This window comes from Triticum aestivum, chromosome 4B (assembly GCF_018294505.1).
Source record: "Triticum aestivum cultivar Chinese Spring chromosome 4B, IWGSC CS RefSeq v2.1, whole genome shotgun sequence".
In the NCBI taxonomy this organism is placed as follows: domain Eukaryota; kingdom Viridiplantae; phylum Streptophyta; class Magnoliopsida; order Poales; family Poaceae; genus Triticum; species Triticum aestivum.
Window position 1 is genome coordinate 43,446,643 of NC_057804.1, and position 17,167 is coordinate 43,463,809.

Sequence of the window (17,167 nt, forward strand, 5' to 3'; positions counted from 1 at the left end):
GGCAAGACCAATCAAGAAACTAGACGGGCCAACAGTCGTCATGTTCATCAAGGACATAGTGGTGAGCTACGGCATGCCGAACAGCATCATCACCGACAACGGCACCAACTTCGCCAAGGGCGCGCTCGAGCAATACTGCTCTGTCTCCGGCATCCGCCTCGACCTAGCCTCCGTTGCGCATCCGCAGTCCAACGGGCAGGTCGAGCGGGCCAATGGACTCATCCTATCCGGCGTCAAGCCGCGACTCGCCAAGCTACTCATCCGCTCACCTGGCAGCTGGCTTGACGAGTTGCCGGCCGTTCTCTGGAGTCTACACACCACACTGAATCGGTCGACCGGGTTCACCCCATTCTTTCTCGTCTACGGAGCCGAAGCCGTCATCCCGACCGACGTCGAGTTCGACTCACCGCGCGTCGCGATGTACACCGAAGCCGAAGCCAGAGAAGCCCGCGAAGATGGCGTCGACCTGCTCGAAGAAGCACGCCTCCTGGCACTCAGTCACTCGGCCATCTACCGGCAAGGCCTGAGGCACTACCACAGCAAGAAGATAAAGCCCCTCGCGTTCCGCGAGGGCGACCTCGTCCTTCGACTCGTCCAAGAGCAGGCAGGCCAGCACAAGCTGTCCCCTCCATGGGAGGGCCCATTCATCATGAGCAGGGCCTTGCACGACCGCAACGCCTACTACCTCATCGATGCACGCAAGTCAAGGAAGCGCAAGAAGGACACTGCCGGTGAAGAAACGACCCGGCCGTGGAACGCGGAACTCCTCCACCTGTTTTACAGTTAGCCGCACGACTATATGTATCGTAACCTTTTGTAAACGCATGAAACTATGGGGTCCCCGAACGAGACTCGGGGGCTGCCTTTTGTCGACCAATTTATTGTGTCCCTATTTTCTTGCATCACTATACCACTGAACCCGGCCACTGGTCTGACTCGCTCGACCCGGGGGCTCGGGGGATGGACGGCTTGGTCGCCACCCCGCCACCTTACTTGGTGATTCCTGGTAAAGTTAGGATGCCGCGGTCCCCCACTTCGCCCTAAAGCCACAAATCCAGCTTTGGTTGTCGGCTGGCAAGCACAATAGGCCAAAAGCTCCTTTACGCTTCATACACTAAGTCAAAGGCTGTCGGGTCGATCAACCCGGCCCGCCATTCATCAAATGAATAGCTGCACGGCCAGCTGCTCGCCAACCAGCTTCGCCGGATTGCCGCCAGCCGGCCCAGTGGGTGTTTCGCTCGCGCTCAACATTTCGAGGAACCCAAGTCCTGCGCGCTCCTCTTGAAGAATTGAACTCCTTGTCACGGTCCGGAGCCTCGGCCGTCTGACTCACGCGGGGGGGGGGGGGAGGTTTGAGAAAGGAAAAGCGCATGAAATCGGGCGAAAAACGGAAGGCAAAAAGCAAAAGCACCCACGACATTTACACAAATATTTAAGAAAAGGCCCATGGCCCGAGTTCATTACACCCTAAAACCCCCAGTGGGTAGGTGGACCTGCTACTTAACAGATTTTACACAAAGTGTCTCAGGCATCTCCAGCATTGCGTCGCGACGTCGACGGCTCTCCCCTGGCGGCCTCCGGGTCCAGCGAGGTGCCGATGTCCTTCTTGGCACCCGCGTCACGGTAGACGCCCATATCCTTTGAGCTCCCCTCCAGATCGTGGAGGAGCAAGCCGTAGTCGTCGCCGTCCATGGCCCTGCCATCTTCTGTCCACTCCGGATGGAACTCGTCGTGGAAGGCGAACTCGGCGATGTAGCTGGCCCGGGAGGCGATCCGGTCGGCTTGCTCCTGCAAGAGCTGCTCCGAGCCGGCCCGCTGGCCCATCAACGCGTCCAGCTGCAGGTCTAGATGCCAGGACAGCGTGAACCGGAGCGCCATCTCAGCACCGGCACGAGCGGCGGAGACGCGCCACTCGCCAAGCCGGTCCGGCCCCATCTCCAACCAACGCACCAAGTGCGAGAAGCTGCTCGGTTGGACGGAGGCTGGCCACAGGGCCGCCGTCATCGCGGTGCCGGCCTGGGACGGCCGCTCCATCTACGTTCCCAGGACCCGCAGGCGGGCCTCAGCGGCGGCGATGATCTCCGGGAAGGTCCATGCTGCCTGTGGATCCGTCTTGGACCCAACGACGCCGGTCAGGTCGCGCTGATAGCGGACGGTTTCCTCCGCCAGCTGTTGCGTCTCCGGGAAGGCCCCTGCCGCAAAGGAAGAAGCAAGTTAGAAGAAGAACAACAAGGAAGAAAGGTCGGATCCCGACCCGGCAAACTACAAGAAAAAGCACTTACTCGAGAAGGACTCTTCCAGGTGCTGCGCCTCAAGCAATGTACCACGCCGCTCCCGTTCGATGGCGCGGTCGCGCTCCTAGAGTGCCTTCTCCAGATCGGCCGCCTTGGCAAGGGCCGCCTTCAGCTCGGCGCCCTTGTCTTCGACCGCCTTCTCGGACGCCTCACGGAGACGGGGCTCGTCCTCACGGGCCCCCTCAGCCATGGTAACCTGCCCCCGCAGGCGATCCGCCTCGGCCTGGAGCCGGCCCTTGTCGTCGGCCAGCTGGCCGCGCTGCTGGTCCGCCTCCACCAGGGCCCACTGCGCCTCCGCCACCTTGGCGGCTTCCGCCTTAAGGAGCTCCACCTCGGCCTCGAGACGGCACTTGTGACCCACCAGCTGCTCATGCAGCCGGTTGGCCTTGTCAAGAGTCCGCCGAGCCACGGCCGCCTCCGCCCTCGCCTGCGCTGCCTCGACGCCAAGACGGCCGGTGTCGGCAACGAGCCGGTCGTAGCGATGACCGGCCCGGAGCAGACGAGTCCGCCAGGACAGCACCTTGGCTGCAAAAAAAGGACTCAGCAGAAGAAAAAAGCAAGGCTTAAGATTTAGCCCAACTGTTACACAGTTGGCCCGAATCTCTGGGGCTACACCCAGTGGGTGCGCTGGCGCGCCCCCACTAGAAAAGAGCACAAGAATACCTGCGGCGATGCGGAGCTCCTCCTCCTTGGCAGCAAGCTGCTCCATGAGCTCCTGGTGCTTGCCCATGAGACGATTGTAGGCGGCGACCCGGAAGGCGTCGAGATGCTGAAGAAAGCAGAAGTCAGAACAAGGCCAACGCTCTAAAGATTCGACCCAACTACTACGTAGTTGGCCCAAACCTCGGGGGCTACACCCAGTGGGTGCGCTGGCGCGCCCCCACAAAGAAGAAATTGCAAGAAAAAGAAGGCTTACCAGAACGGCGTGCTCCAGGTCGCGCATCCGCTCCAGCTCGGCCTGGGCAAAGGCCTCGAGCTGTTCCGTCCGGCCTCACAGGCATCGACTGACGGCGTCCCGCGCCGCCTCCTCCTGGGTCTGAGGCCCGAAGACAATGGCGCCCCTGCCCCGCGCCGACTTCAGCATGATGGCTCGGTGCCCTCCCTGCCAGGGCACCAAGGCATGCTCCCCGCCGGCCGCTTGCGACGCGGCCAACACCTCCTCCGATGCCCCTCCCGATGAAGACGACGACCCGGACGTCGGGACGCCCTGCGTCACCACCTCCGGAGCGGACGCCGGGACAGCCTACTATGCCACCAATGGCCCAGCTGCCGGGGTGGCCTCCGGCACCGCCGCCCACGGTGCCTCCTCTAAAATCGGCGGCGCCTCCGGCACCACCGCCCGTAGCGCCTCTTCTAAGACGACGCCGCGTCCACCGCCATCAGCCCACGCTCGCTCGACCACGTCGGCCCGCGGCGGGGTGTCATCCGCCAACTCCACGACCTCCCGGTCGAGGATCACCACCTCAGCCCGGCCTCCACGACCGTGCTCCCTCACCGACGACGGCTCAAAGACCATCGCCGCCACTACCATGCCCTCCGGCATCTCGCGCCAGGCCAGCTCCGCGCCGGCTTGCGCCCATGCCGCTGCCGCGTCGGTCCAAGCATGGACCGACGCCGCCTCCAACTTCGCCTCGGCCCGGTTCCTGTCCCGCCAGGCCAGGGCTTCGGCGTTGTTCGGATCCAGGCTAAGGTCCGAGTCGGCCCGTCCCTCCACCTTGGCCTGGTCGGCGAGGTCGGACCGGCTCCTGCGGAACGCGGCCCCTTCGGCAGCCGCGGCTTCTGCCGCCGCCCTCGCCAGCGTGATTGGCGACCTGAAGAAGAAGACAGAATGAGCAAAAAAGAAATAAGACTAGCTCAAAAAATCTGGGCGCAAACGAGAGATGAAGCTTACCCCGACAAGACCGGGACCGGGGTTGGCCTCCCATGCCCGCTGCCGCGATTCCTCTTGGCCGGCCTCCCGGCCCCGGCTGGGTCCGCCGTGTGCTTCGGGGCCCGGGGTCGCGGCGCGACCCTGTCTTTCCCATGCAGGCAGCTCGGCGCCGCCCGGTGCGAGGACCCGACTCTGCCCATGTTGCCACCTCCCCTGCCCAACGCCACTACAACAGCAACCGGCGTCAGCATCGCCGGCACCGTGCCGTGATCAGCAATTCAAGGCACATAAAGAAAGATACAAGACTTACATGCGCGACGCCCAGCGCCGGTGTCGGACTCGGCCTCCTCCTGCCCGCCATGGGCCGCGGGCTCCTCTGGCGCCACTGACGCCACCTGCGACGGAGCCCGGGCGTAAGGATGCCGAATCGCGTTCAGAAGTACCTCCCGCGTCGCGTCAGGACGGATGAGGAGGTGCGCAACAGCAAAGTAAGAAGACCAGACACTCACCTGCGGCGCCGGGTTCGACTCGTTGTATGGCGCCTTGCCGAACCGCCAGTCCTTTCCAAGGTTGGCCTTGGAGATGTCATTCACGCCGCATGCGATCTGCTCCGCGGCAGCCGCATCGACCCTATACGGTTGGGGTCTTGAAGGCCGACCATCTCGCCAATGAGGCAGGAGCGCCCCTGAAGCGGAAGGACCCGACGCATGATGAACGCGACAAGGAGGTCGGTGCCGGTGAGCCCCTCCTGCGTCCTGTTCACTGTCACCCACTCATAGAGATTGACGATCTCCTGTGACGGGCGCCTGGGCGAGTAGCCCCAGTTCGTCTTCGCCCGCGGCGGCGGGATGGCGAAGGCCGGAAGGTTGATGCGATCCGCACCAAGGTTGCGGACATAGAAGAAGAAGTTCTGCCACTTCTTGGCAGAATCCTCCAGCGGGATCTTGGGGAAATCCGGCCCCAAGCGCTTCGAGATGACGGCGGTGCCACAATCGGTAAATTCCCCGGCCGACGGGCCCTGCTGCTTCAAGGAGAAGAAGCGCGCCCAGAGGTCGATCAAGGGCTCGACCCCCAGGTACCCCTCGTAGAGTGTGACGAAGCCGGAGAGCTGGAAGATGGCACCAGCGCCAAGATGATCGAGCTGGAGCCCGAAGAACTCCAGGAACGCGTGGAAGAAGGTGCTCGCCGGCAGCCCGAACCCGCGCTCGAAGTGTGTGAGGAAGACCACGCGCTCCTGCCCCTCGGGCCGAGGCCTCTGCTTGCCGCACGGCAGTCGGACGCTGATGTCCGTCTCTCGCGGCAGGCGCCGCATCGCCCCGAGTTGGGTGATGTCCTTGGTGGTGACATTCGAACCCATCCAGGAGCCCGATGGCAGCGCCATGATCAAAGAAAGAAGGAGGAAGATGGACGGCGAAGGAGTTTTTCTCGGAGCAGCGGGCGCTGCAGTGCGTCAGTTGCAAAGAGCGGAGCAAGAGCAAGGGGACAGGAGGGCGCGAGCGAGAATAATGTCCGCCGCCTCCCTGCCCCCCGATTTATAACCCTCGGTTTGAACGTGGGGAAATGGGGAAGTGGGATCGTCTGCACGCGCCTGTTCCACTACCCCGCAATAAGTGCGCACGTACACGCGCAGTAACTGCCCGGGGAAGAGCAACCGGCCCCCGGACACCGCAATAAATCCACGCGCATGGGCCAAGGGCGAGCGGCGACGGGCCCCGACCCGTCGCCCAGTTCCGTCACGCGCGTGGCCTGTCAGGCCCCTCCGACTTTCGGGCACCACGTGGCGCCCGTGCAAAGCCCGAGGGATTGCCCCAAGATTCGACGGACTCCACGGTTCCCGCCACGACTGGGATGCCGCGATCCGGTTTCGGAGAAAACCGGCACACAGTGGGTGTTGCCGGACCCGGCGCTCGCTGAATCCACCTTGCTTAAGGAGGAAACTATGAAGGCCCACTCATCCGAAGACGGTGGACCTTCACAGCTTCGGGGACTACTGTCGGGGGGATGGACCCCGGGCATGCAACGGGAACCCGGATCCTCTTCAAAAACAACGGGGTTGGCACCGCCCCTCAATACCGGCACGCGCTTGGCCGAGTCGCTCGACCCGGCCAAGCCCCGCAAGCCGGCCAGACTCGCCGACCTGGCAAGACACATTGACTCGGCCCCAACGACTAGCGCAAGACAACCGAACCCGGCACGACCAAAGCTTCCTCGACAAGCCAGCGCCACCCGTAGTGTGCTACGCAATCCAGCCGCGGGTCAGCTCCCGTCCCGTCCAAGCCGTACGATGGGGACGGGTCTTCAATCAACGATGACCGAGACAACAGTGCCCCGCCCATACCTCTGGTCAGCGAGAACGTGGCAACATTGCCCCTCACCTACCCGCTGACCAGGGCCGGCGTGGCTACAGTGCCCCCGCCCTCACCACTGATGACAGCAAGCGGCAACCTGACGGATAGCACTATACACAACTCGACTCGGCCACCCCTGACAATCGACAAGACGGCGCGCAGTCCCCCAAGGCACACGGGGCCCACACCTAAGGGAACCCGGCGAACCACAAGCCCTCAGCAGGACCCAGCCCGGGTCCCCCGACACCGACAATTCGGGCCCATCGACTTGTAACATTACCATTGTACCCTCGAGGGGTTGGTCTATAAAACTCCCCATGATCCGACGATCATACGGGCAAGCAGAAAAAGAGATACAAGAGAAAAGCAAGTAAGCATATGACTAGCCACCAAATAGCGACACCGGAGAGAAGGAGCAGCCCAAGCCTTGGCCAACTTCCTTCCTCCTCCATACAGCTCCAGGAGCAACATTGTACTATCGATCCTCCAACTACACTTGACATGACTAGGGGTATTATCTCTTCGGAGATCCCCGAACCTGGGTATGTCCGGCGTCCCGCGCCCGCTCATGCCAACCTCGCCTCTGGAGTCCACCAGCGCCCTCGAGCCTCCTCCTCTCTTTAGCTCCCTTGGCATATGTCGTGCGCCCACCATGATAGGTCTTGTCCATCACATCATTCTCCTAATGATGTGATCCCATTATCAAGTGACAACACATGTCTATGGTTAGGAAACCTTAACCATATTTGATCAACGAGCTAGTCTAGTAGAGGCTCACTAGGGACATGGAATTTGTTTATGTATCCACGCATGTATTCAAGTTTCTGGTCAATACGATTTCTGTCATGAATAATAAACCTTTATCATGAATAATGAAATATAAAATAACAACTTTATTATTGCCTCTAGGGCATATTTCCTTCAATAACCAATAAGGCCCTTTCGATTTGTTCATTGGTAGGATAAGACCAACGTGACAGTTGTCGCTAGCTCGGCAACGATAAGAACATTTGAAGTCTCGAGTTTATCGCGGTAGGAGAATCGCAATGGCAATGTCTTAACTCTTTAGTGAGAACTAAGTCATTTATACGTCTTTAACGTATCTATAATTGTTTATTGTTCCATGCTGTTATATTATCATTCTTGGATGTTTTAAAATCATTTTATAGCAACTTTGTATCATTTTTTGGGACTAACCTATTAACATAGTGCCAAGTGCCAGTTGCTGTTTTCTACTTGTGGGCCCCCTGGCAGGCCCTCGACGCCCATCTTCCGCTATATGTGTGTTTTTACCTGGAAAAAATTAGAAGGAAGCTTTCGGGACAAAGCACCACCGTCTCGAGGTGGAACCTAGGCAGAACCAATCTAGGGCTCTAGCGGAGCTATTCTGCCAGGGAAACTTCCCTCTGGGAGGGGGAAATCAAAGCCATCGTCATCACCAACGATCCTCTCATCAAGAGGGGGTCAATCTCCATCAACATCTTCACCAGCACCATCTTCTCTCCAAACCCTAGTTCATCTCTTGTATCTGATCTTTGTCTCAAAACCTCAGATTGGTACATGTGGGTTGCTAGTAGTGTTGATTACTCCTTGTACTTGATGCTAGTTGGTTTATTCGGTGGAAGATCATATGTTCAGATCCTTAATGATATTTAATACTCCTCTGATTATGAACATGAATATGCTTTGTGGGTAGTTACATTTGTTCCTGAGGACAAGGGAGAAGTCTTGTTATAAGTAATCATGTGAATTTGGATTCGTTTGATATTTTGATGAGAGGTATGTTGTCTCTCCTCTAGTGGTGCTATGTGAACATCGACTACATGACACTTCACCATGATTTGGGCCTAGGGGAAGGCATTGGGAAGTAATAAGTAGATGATGGGTTACTAGAGTGACAGAAGCTTAAACCCTAGTTTATGTGTTGCTTCGTAAGGGGATGATTTGGATCCATATGTTTCATGATATGGTTAGGTTTACCTTAATTCTTCTTTCATAGTTGGGGATGCTTGCGAGAGGGGTTAATCATAAGTGTGAGGCTTGTCCAAGTAAGGGAAGCACCCAAGCACCGGTCCACCCACACATCAAATTATCAAAGTAACGAATGCTTATCATATGAGCATGATGAAAACTAGCTTGACAACAATTCCCATGTGTCCTTGGGAGCGCTTTGCTTTATATAAGAGTTCGTCCAGGCTTGTCCTTTGCTACAAAAAGGATTGGGCCACCTTGTTGCACCTTGATTACTTTTGTTACTTGTTACCCGTTATGAATTATCTCATCATAAAACTATCTATTACCGATAATTTCAGTGCTTGCAGAGAATACCTTGCTGAAAACCACTTGTCATTTCCTTTTGCTCCTCATTGGGTTCGACACTCTTACTTATCGAAAGGACTACGATAGATCCCCTATACTTGTGGGTCATCAAGACTCTTTTCTAGCGCCATTGCCGGGGAGTGAAGCGCCTTTGGTAAGTGGAATTTGGTAAGGAAACATTTATATAGTGTGCTGAAATTTACTGTCACTTGTTACTATGGAAAATAATCCTTTGAGGGGCTTGTTCGGGGTATCTTGACCTCGACCAGAAGAGCAAAGAGTTGCTCCTCAACCTACTGCACCTACTGAAAATATTTATTATGAAATTCCTTCGTGTATGATAGAGAAACTGTTAGCTAATCCTTATGTAGGAGATGGAACATTACATCCTGATATGCACCTAATCTATGTGGATGAAGTTTGTGGATTATTTAAGCTTGCAGGTATGCCCGAGGATGTTGTCAAGAAGAAGTTCATGCCTTTATCTTTGAAGGGAAAGGCATTGACATGATATAGGCTATGTGATGATATTGGTTCATGGAACTACAACCGATTGAAATTGGAATTTCATTAGAAGTTTTATCCTATGCATCTGGTTCATCGTGATAGGAATTATATATAAAATTTTTGGCCTCGTGAAGCAGAAAGTATCGCTCAAGCTTGGGGGAGGCTCAAGTCAATGTTATATTCATGCCCCAAACATGAGCTCTCAATAAAAGTTATTATTCAAAAAAATTATGCTCTGCTTTCTCATAATGATCGATCCATGCTCGACACTTCCTATACTGGTTCTTTTATGAAGAAGACTGTTGAATTCAGATGGGATTTATTGGAAAGAATTCAAAGCAACTCCGAAGATTGGGAACTCAATGAAGGCAAGGATTCAGGTATAAACCTTAAGTTTGATTGTGTTAGATCTTTTATGGATACTGATGATTTCATGATTTTAGCACTAAATATGGACTTGACTCTGAGATAGTAGCTTCTTTTTGTGAATCATTTGCTACTCATGTTGATCTCCCTAAGTAGAAGTGGTTTAAATATCATCTCCCATTGAAGTTAAAGTAGTAGAACCTATTAAAGTTGAAGAAGAAACTATTACTTATAATGTTGATCCTATTGTTCATACAACTTATATTGAGAAACCACTTTTTCGTGTTAGAATAAAGGATCATGCTAAAGCTTCAGCTATGGTTTGTAAGAGTTATACTAGAACAGATACACCCCCTGAACAAATTAAATTTGAACCTAGTATTGATGTGGTTAAAGATCTCTTGGTCGATAATATTGATGGGCATGTTATTTATTTCTGTGATGAAGCTGTTAGGATTGCTAAACCTGATACTAAAGATAAACATAGACCTATTGTTGGTATGCATGTTGTTTCCATTAAAATTGGAGATCATTGTTATCATGGCTTTTGTGATGTGGGTGCTAGTGTGAGTGCAATACCTTATACCTTATATCAATAAATTATGAATGATATTGCACCTACTGAGATAGAAAATATTGATGTTACTATTAAGCTTGCTAATAGAGATACTATTTCACCAATTGGGATTGTTAGAGATGTTGAAGTCTTGTGTAGGAAAATAAAATACCCTACTGGTTTTCTTGTTCTTGGTTCCCCCAAGATGATATTTGTCCCATTACATCTGGTAGACCTTTCTTGAATACTGTTAATGATAAGATAGGCTGTGAGAAAGATATTGTAACTATCGGTTTAGGGGATATGTCTCATGATTTTAATTTCTCCAAATTTTGTAGACAACCCCATGATAAGGAATTGCCTAGTAAGGATGAAATTATTGGTCTTTCTTCTATTGTTGTGCCTCCTACTAATCCTTTAGAACAATATTTGCTAGACCATGAAAATGATATGTTTATGAATGAAAGAAGGGAAATAGATGAAATATTATTTAATCAAGGACCTATTTTGAAACACAATTTTCCTGTTGAAATCCTTGGGGATCCTCCTCCACCCAAAGGTGATCCTGTATTCACTACAAAAAAAGACATCCGTGACATTTTGGGCCGAACAAATTTTTTTCTGTCATACATATGACACTTCTATGACGATAATTGTGACAAAACCCGGTATCATCATAGATGTGGTGGGCTCCTACTTCTATGACAAAAAATCATGACAGAAAATGGGCTTTTCGTCCTGGGTGGGCCGGAGACGCAGCTGCATGACATTCTTTGGGATGTCCATGACGGAAAAAACCGTAGTAGAAGCGAGGGCGAGGAAAATTTCGGGGGGGTTCCCGGTTACGGTGGGAGGTCGGGGGCCGAGCGATGCACGTTTCTCTCGTACACGTACGCGCGATTGTGTGAGGCATTGTCTCTAACTGAACCCGAGCGAGGCGTTGGGCTCTAACTGAACCCGAGCGATTGCACTGCAGGCTACGCATTACTGAACCCGAGCGATCGATCGATCGCTATTAACTGAACCCGATCGAGCGATTCCTTCGCTACTGCTACTAACTGAAGCCGATTGATGCTGCCTCTCTAGATGAACAGTGAGCATTGCGGGGGTTGGATAAATAGTGAGCGGTGGCGTTGCCTCTGGATGAACAGGACCCCGTGATGTGGAGGGCTGGATGAATAGGACGACCCCGTGGAGGGCTGGATGAACAGTAGACGGTGGAGGGGTGCTCGTGGAGGGGTGGTTGAACAGTAGCCGATGGAGTAGCGCGCGGTGGAGGATGGATGAACAGGAGCCCGTGGAGGCTGGAGGAGGTCGACGGTAGCCCGTGGAGGCTGGAGGAGGTCGATGGTGGAGATGAACAGTATCCCGTGGAGTCCCGTTTTGCGGTATGCCACACCCCTCCCGGTGAACAGGACCCCCGTTTCGACCGTAGTGCTCCAACACAAGTCCGTTTCGTCAGTTTTGCGGTACGCCACACCCCTCCCGGTCAACAGGACCCCCATTTCGACCGTAGCGCTCAAACACAAGTCTGTTTCGTCCGTTTTGCGGTACGCCACACCCCTCCCGATCAACAGGACCCCCGTTTCGAACGTAGGAGGTCCGTTTCCTCGGTTTTGCGGTACGCCAGACCCCTCCCGATGAATAGGATCCTGTTTCGAACGTGGCCGGTCGAACACAAGGCCATTTCCTCCGTTCTGCGGTATGCCAGGCCTCGTTTCCATTGCCTGTTCCGTCCAAGCCCTCCCGATGAACACGATGACGCATTCCGTTCCAACCCAGCTGGTTGGCACCCCATGAACACGACGACGACGTTGTTTCTCCGTTCCGACCCAGCCATGTACACGAGCCCTGGCCGTACGTATGCGCGAGTAGGCGTTTGAGACCCCGCCCGTATGTACACATATGTGTCGTATTTTCTTTCTTGCACACTAGCCGCTGCACGCCTCTACTATGACACGTACGCGCCTCTACTACGACACGTGCGCGCCTCTACTACGACACGTGCGCGCCTCTACATCCACCAGTATGTATGTATACGTTCGTGACCAGAATGACAATGCTAAGTACGCTTTGACCAGGTGGATCCTGACTGTCAAGCACTTCCTAGCGTGCGAAAATGTAGCTGGTGGGTCCCAGCAGTCAGGGGGGCAAATCGTTTTTTTTTGCCCGGACGCACTTCCTTGCGTGCGAAGATGTAGCTGGTGGGTCCCAGCAGTCAGGGGGGCGAATCGTTTTTTTTTTGCCCGGACGCACTTCCTTGCGTGCGAAGATGTAGCTGGTGGGTCCCAGCAGTCAGGGGGCGAATCGTTTTTTTTGCCCGGATGCACTTCCTTGCGTGCGAAGATGTTGCTGGTGGGTCCCAGCAGTTAGCGGGGCGAATCGTTTTTATTTGCCCGGATGCACTTCCTTGCGTGCGAAGATGTAGCTAGTGGGTCCCAGCAGTCAGGGGGAAATATCTTTTTTGCAAAATACAGTGGCCCGTCCGATGGGTCCCAGCTGTCAGGTGGAGGAATCATTATTTTCCGTGTAATAAGGAGGCACTTCCTTGTTGCGGCCGTGGACCCAGCTGTCAGCCTCTCCACGTACAGTCCATGTTTGATCGAAGTCGTTCCTTGACCATGTTGACCACGCCGCGCGAGAGCACCACGGCGGTGGACGACGGCGAGGCGTAGGAAGGGGACGACACGGAGCCGGGGAAGACGCGGCAGTGGAAGCCTGCGCGGAGAGGAGTACGAGGGTTCACTGGTTCGGCTGCGGTGTGAGGCTGTTGTAGGACCTTGAGAAGAGGTGTCTAGAGGGGGGGGGGTGATTAGACACTAAGTACCAAAGTTGCAGTTTTTAAGTTTCTTTAAAGTTTAAGTGGAGTTTAGGCACAAGTTTGACATACACAACACATATCAAGCAAGCATGCAAAGAGTATATGAGCAGCGGAAAATAAAGCATGCAACTTGCAAGAATGTAAAGGGAAGGGTTTGGAGGATTCAAACGCAATTGGAGACACAGATGTTTTTGGCGTGGTTCCGATAGTTGGTGCTATCGTACATCCACGTTGATGGAGACTTCAACCCACGAAGGGTAACGGTTGCGCGAGTCCACAGAGGGCTCCACCCACGAAGGGTCCACGAAGAAGCAACCTTGTCTATCCCACCATGGCCATCGCCCACGAAGGACATGCCTCACTAGTTGTAGATCTTCACGAAGTAGGCGATCTCCTTGCCCTTACAAACTCCTTGGTTCAACTCCACAATCTTTGTCGGAGGCTCCCAAGTGACGCCTAGCCAATCTAGGAGACACCACTCTCCAAGAAGTAACAAATGGTGCGTTGATGATGAACTCCTTGCTCTTGTGCTTCAAATGATAGTCTCCCCAACACTCAACTCTCTCTCATAGGATTTGGATCTAGTGGAAAGAGGGTTTGAGTGGAAAGCAACTTGGGGAAGGCTAGAGATCAAGATTCATATGGTAGGAATGGAATATCTTGGCCTCAACACATGAGTAGGTAGTTCTCTCTCAGAAATAGGATGCTGGAAGTGTAGGTTCAGTCTGATGGCTCTCTCCACGAATGAAGAGGAGGTGGAGGGGTATATATAGCCTCCACACAAAATCTAACCGTTACACAAAATCTACAAAACTCGGTGGGACCGAATCGTTAAACTCGGTCAGACCGATTTAGCAAATAATGTGACCGTTAGGGTTTTTGGTGGGACCGGAATGCAACTCGGTAGGACCGATATGGTTAGGGTTAGGGCATAACGTAATCTCGGTAAGACCGATTACACAACCTCGCTGGGACCGATTTTGGTAATAAGCTTTCCAGACAGTTGGTCAGGCAAACTCGGTTTGACCGATTATCAAACTCGATGGGACCGATTTTGATAATAAGTTAACCAGAGAGTTTGAATTGTAATCTCGGTAGTACCGATTGCTCAAACTCGGTGAGACCGATTTTGATAATCGACATACATAGAGAGATTACAATCCCATCTCGGTGAGACCGAGATCCCTATCGGTGAGACCGATTTGCCTAGGGTTTGTGGCAGTGGCTAAGACATCCAAACTCGGTGGCGCCGGACAGGAAGAATCAGTGGGGCCGAGTTTGACTTTAGGTTTAGGACATATGTGTGGAAGTGGGAAAGTAGTTGAGGGTATTTGGAGCATATCACGAAGCACTTTGAAGCAAGAGTCTCATTAAGCAACACCTCATCCCTCCTTGATAGTATTGGCTTTTCCTGTAGACTCAATGTGATCTTGGATCACTAAAATGTAAAATGAAGAGTCTTGAGCTTGAAGCTTGAGCCAATCCTTTGTCCTTAGCATCTTGAAGGAGTTCCCACATCCTTTAGTCCATGCCACTCCATTGTTGAACTTATCTAAAACATACTAGATAAAAGTGTTAGTCCAACAAGAGATATGTTGTCATTAATTACCAAAACCACCTAGGGAGCACTTGTGCTTTCAGCTGCCGTCGCCGTAGGGCCTGGCCAGCAGTGGGAATAGTAGGGGGCAGTGAGGCCTCCGCGGCAGCACAGCCGACCACGGGAGGCAGGAGCATGCGGCATGACCGGCGCTGCTTTGGGCGGCTGGAGCAAGAAGACCAGAGGTTGAAGAAGCACTACGGCCGTTGGATGGACATCATACGGTCACTGGAGCTAGAATCGTTCATATTGACTAAGTTGACAAAGCCCTTCGTCCCCGTCAACTTAGTTGGCCCACAAGTCATCCTCCCACTATGGTGGGTCCCAGCTAGCAGGGGGTATTCATTTTTTTGTGCGTAATAAGGAGACACTTCCTTGCGTGCGAAGATATAGTTGTTGGGTCCGACATGTCAGCGGGGGGAATGTTTTTTCGCGAAATACAGAGGCCCTTCTGGTGGGTCCCAGCTGTCAGGTGGAGGAATCATTATTTTGCGCGTAATAAGGAGGCATTTCCTTGTGTGCGGCCGTGGACCCAGCTGTCAGCCTCTCCACGTACAGTCCACATCCGATGGATGTCGTTCATTGACCACGTTGACCAGGCCGCGCCGAGAGCACCATGGCGGTGGATGACGGCGAGGCCTAGGAAGGGAACGACACGGAGCCGGGGAATACTCGGCAATGGTTGCCCACGCGGTGGGGAGTACGAGGGTTTACTGGTCCGGCTGCCGTCGCCGGAAAATAACAGGAGGTGTGGGTGAGTAGAGGAATGGCCTGGCCAGCAATGAAGTAGGGTGGAGCGGTGTGGCCTGTGCGGCAGCACAGCCGACCACGGGAGGCGGGAGCAGGCAGTCCCACCGGAGCTGGTTTGGCCGGCTGGAGCAAGAAGATTAGATATTGAAGAAGTAGCACGGCCGTTGGATTAACATCCAACGGTCACTGCTGCTAGAATCATTTGTGGACTAAGTTGACAAAGCCAAAGTACACGTCAACCTAGTAGACCCACAAGTCAGCCTCCAAATCTGTCCCAAACAGCATACAGCCCGAAATTTCTAGCCAGATTCAAATTATTTTTAAATCTAAATATACCTTAATTTAAATTTAATGAAATTTTACCCGCACAAAAACAATGAAATTTAAAATATCAAAATCTGAAAGAAAACAGTATTTTGGAACTAATTGCCTGTTTGCTTTATTTTTTTCATTTTATAGCCCATTTATTATTACTTATAGCCCATTTCTTATTACTTATAGCCCATTTTTTATTAGTTGTAGCCATTTTCTGGGCAAAATGCATACCTCCTCGTCTTGAAAGATTTCCGGCCCAACATGGCGTAGAAAAGCAAGTAGGCCTACGTTGGTTATTCTGAAAAAAATAAAATAGCCGGCTAGCCATTTTCAGAAAGGAAAAAACAAACTGGGCTGGTCATGTGCTAAACATATGAAATAAAATCCTAGGCTAGACGGGCCACGGGTCCCGCACAACCCAGTTGATACCCTTCTCTGTCCCAAAAAAACAAAATTACTGCGCGCGCTGCTGGGTCCCTACTGTCATCCTCACCGTGTACAGTCATCTCCTTATTCCTCTCGGTTGTTGACCATGTTGACAACACCAGAGGGCGGCGCCGCGGCGAGCGAACCAAGGCGGAGGACGATGGTGAGGCCTCGGACGGGAACGAACAGGAGCCGGGAAAGATCACAGCCAGCTGTGGGAGGCGGGAGCAAGCGGTCCCGTTGGTGCTGGTTTGGCTTTGGTGGCTCGAGGAAGAAGAGACTGAAGAAACGCGACAGACGTTGAATGTCAATCCAACTGTCAAGGTTGGCACAATCGTTTGTTGACTAAGCGGACACCAAGTAGCATACTTTTTTTATATATAGGAAGAAAACTGCGAGGAAAATGCGTTCGTCTGCCGTCCTCCTCACAGGGAACGTTCACCACATAAGTGACTAGCACCCTTGGTTTTCAACCGAGAGGTCTTGGGTTTGAGTCCTAGGAACTCTCAATTTTGTCTTCCTTCCTTCCTTGTAAAAAAGGGAAAGAAAATCAAAGACTTGGGAAGGCGTACAGAACAAGCTAGTGTACCAGTAAAGAGACGTTGCCGAGTTTTAGAAAAAAGAGAGATGTGCTCCTGTAGCTGGTTCGAATCCAAACCTAGACTATGACTATATATGGTGCTATGCTACTCTGCAAGTAATGAAACTGACATATCCAACATTTGCTTCTCCTCTTCTCTACTTACTCTGCCTAGCATCAGAAGCTCTGGCCGCAGCAACCATGTCCGCTGGCTGCTCGTCCACCTGCTCTTCAGCAGGCAACAACCAGATATGCGCCAAGTCGCCACCCATACCATCGCCTGTGGGTCTCATCACACCCCCGCCGGCACGCGCACCGCAGCCAATTGCTCATCGCAACCCGCTGCGTTGGTGTGGTGCCACTGCTGCAAATCACGCAGAGTCATCCATCACGTCTCAACCACAATCCTCAACCCTGG